The sequence below is a fragment of the Eubalaena glacialis genome, chromosome 3, assembly GCF_028564815.1.
Source record: "Eubalaena glacialis isolate mEubGla1 chromosome 3, mEubGla1.1.hap2.+ XY, whole genome shotgun sequence".
NCBI classification, from domain to species: Eukaryota; Metazoa; Chordata; class Mammalia; order Artiodactyla; family Balaenidae; genus Eubalaena; species Eubalaena glacialis.
This window is the reverse complement of record NC_083718.1, coordinates 78,445,524-78,448,960: the sequence shown is the minus strand read 5'-3', so window position 1 is coordinate 78,448,960 and position 3,437 is coordinate 78,445,524. Positions and strand designations below refer to the sequence as shown.

The 3,437-nt window shown below is 40.3% G+C and overlaps 1 pseudogene; it reads left to right on the top strand.

Moving 5' to 3' along the window:
- The first annotated feature begins 1,103 nt into the window (after window positions 1-1,103).
- LOC133089249 (U6 spliceosomal RNA) lies at window positions 1,104-1,202 on the top strand (annotated as a pseudogene).
- The last annotated feature ends 2,235 nt before the right edge of the window (window positions 1,203-3,437 follow it).

Here is a 3,437-nt window from a genome sequence, read left to right as displayed (position 1 = left end):
GAAAATGACACAATATCATATCATTAAGGATAATATACAAAACATAAATATAGTGTGGAAGGAGATGAATTTTGTTTCCCTGGTTCAACTGAGAACAACAGACAAGAGGTCAAAGCTGATACCTGAAATTTTATAATTTCACTGAGGTAGAAAATGGATAGACAGTTTACTTTAGATAGGTTAGCTTTTCAGAAAGGCAAATAATTTGGTTTAGACTTTGGGAAACTAGATTCCTGTTTTACACATACATCATACACCAGGAAGCATAAGAATTTAAACAATTCTATAGTACTCATGTTTTAAGTGGGATTTTTTTTTTATTTTTTGGCCATGCAGCATAGCATGTGGGATCTTAGTTCCCTGACCAGGGATTGAACCCATGTACCCTGCACAGAGTCTTAACCACTGGACCACTAGGGAAGTCCCAGTGGGAGATTTTTTTTAAATAAATTAAGAAAATCACATTCATATAAGCTTTAAAGGATATTAAACCTTTGTTAAATGAGAAAAGATTTGTAGAAATTAGCATGACAAGGAAGTGATGTCACCTAGTGTTCAAAAGTGAAGGCATGGAGTAAATCAGACCTGGTTTGATTCTCAGCTTTTGCTCACTAGTCACATGATATTGAGGAAATAGTTTAAAAGGATCTCTCTAAAATAGGGGAACTCTCTACTTCATAGAGATTATTTGAGAGTTAAATGAGATAATGTATATACATTACTTATTACAGTTCTGGAACATTTTGAGAAGTCAATCTATGGTAGACAGTATTATTCTTAACAAAATAAAGAAATTGAGAGACTCTACAAAGAGGAAATATCACATGTAAATACTCAAAAGTGTGAAACAGCCTAATGAGCTCTGTACAAATTAAATTTTGGTAGGTAGAGAAGTGTGCAGAAAAATGAGGCTAGAGAGGAATAAATGGAGCCAACATACCCAGAGCTCCACTTCTCTGAGATTCTGGAGAGAAGGAAGGTATACAGAGGTGGTGCATTCATTGGCTGAGTCCTTGGTTGTATGGATGTGGGTGAGACAACTTGAGACTTACAAGAAAGCAGCTGCTATGGGGTTTGAAACATAATATCAGTACAAGAGATACTCATTTTGGCAACACATATACTAAAATTGAATGATAAAAGGATTAGCATGGCTGCTATGCAAGAATGGCATGCAAATTTATGAATTGTTTCATATTTTTTCATCAGAAACCTTACAGGCCAAGAGAGTGGGATGATATATTCAAAGTGCTGAAAGAAAAACATTGCCAACCAAAAATACTCTATCTGGAAAAGTTACACTTCAAAAATGAAGGAGAGGCCTCAGAAGCTCAAGATGGTGGAGTAGAAAAACATGCAGTTACCTCATCTTCTGAGAACACTGGAATCACAACTAACTGCTGAACAACCATCAAAAAAAAAACAAAACGCTGGAACTTACCAAAAGAGATACCCTACATCCAAAATCAAAGAAGCCACATCGAGACTGTAGGAAAGGCACAATCACAATAAAATCAAATACCATAGATGCCAGATGCGTGACCCACACATTGGAAAACAATTATACCACTGACGTTCTCCCACTGGAGTGAAAGTTCTAAGCCCCACATCAGTCTTCCCAGCCTGGCGGCCCAGAAATGGAACTAGGAATCCCCAGGGAATCTGACTTTGAAGGCCAGCAGGATTTGATCTCAGGAATTACACAGGACTGAGGGAAACAGATATTCCACTCTTGGAGGGTGTGCACAAGGACCTGTGTACACCAGGACCCAGGGGAAAAAAGCAGTGACTCCCTAGGAGACTGGGCCAGACCTACCTGCTAGTATTGGAGGGTCTCCTGTGGAGATGGGGAATGGCTGGGGCTCACTGTGAGGACAAAGACACGGTAGCAACAATTCTGGAGGGTACTCATTGGCTGGAGCCCTCTTAATGGCTACCATTAACACAACCAACAGCTTATAGGCTCCAGTGCTGGGAAACCTCAGGCCAAACAACAAACAGAGCAGGAACACAGCCCCACCCAACAGCAGAAAAGTGACGTAAAGTCTTCCTAAGCATGGCCCTGCCCAGCAAAAGGACAAGACCCAGCTCCACCCATCACTAGTCCCTCCCATCAGGAAGCCTGCACAAGCTTCTTAGCTAACTTCATCCACCAGAGGGCAGACAGCAGAAGCAAGAAGAACTACAGTCCTGCAGCTTGCAGAATGAAAACAAAAGTCACAGAAAGACAAAATGAAGTGGCAGAGGAATATGTCACAGATGAAGGAACAAGATAAAATCCCAGAAGAACAACTAAGTGAAGTGGAGATAGGCAATATTCTGGAAAAAGAATTCAGAATAATGATAGTGAAGATGAGCCAAGATCTTGGAACAACAGAGCACAATCACAGGAGAACAGCCCCAGAAGAGGAATAATCAGACACTTCTCTCCCAATGGAAGTTCTCCAATCCCACCTACCTTGCACCGCAGATCAGAAACACAGTTAAGAAACAGATCTTGAGTCCTCTACTTCCACAACTAGGGAGCACACTATGCCCCTCACGGGGTAGTGACAACCACAGAGCAAAGGGGAAGCCCTGCTCAATATCCATCTCACCCACCAGAGGGCAGACACCAGAAGCAAAAGGAGCTATGATCCTGTAGCCAGCAGAAAGGAGACCACAAACACAATGAGTTAGACAAAATGAGACAGTAGAGAAATCTGTGGCAGAAAAAGGAGCAAGATTAAAACCTACAAAAACAACTAAAAGAAGGGGAAGTAGGCAATCTACCTGAAAAAGAATTCATAATAATGATAATAAAGATGAGCAAAGATCTAGGAAAAAGATGGAGGCATGGATTGAGAAGATGCAAGAAATGTTTAACAAAGACCTGAAAAAACTAAAGAACAAACAAACAGAGGTGAACAATACAATAACTGAAATGAAAAATACCCTAGAAAGAATCAATAGCAGAATAACTGAGGGAGAAGAATGGATACGTGACCTGGAAGACAGAATGGTAGAAATCACTGCCACTGAACAGAATAAAGAAAAAGAATGAAAAGAAATGAGGACAGTCTCAGAGACCTCTGGGACAAAAATTAAATGCCCCAATATTTGAATTATAGGGGTCCAAGAAGAAGAGAAAGAGAAAGGGTCTGAGAAAATATTTGAAGAGATTATAGTCGAAAACTTCCCTAACATGGGAAAGGAAATAGCCACCCAAGTCCAGGAAGTGCAGAAAGTCCCAGGCAGAATAAACCCAAGGAGGAACACACCGAGACACATAGTAATCAAACTGACAAAAATTAAAGACAAAGTAGTACAAGCAACAAGGGAAAAGCAACAAATAACATGTAAGGGAACTCCCATAAGGTTATCAGCTGATTTCTCAGCAGAAACTCTGCAGGCCAGAAGGGAGTGGCACAATATATTTAAAGTGATGAAAGGGAATA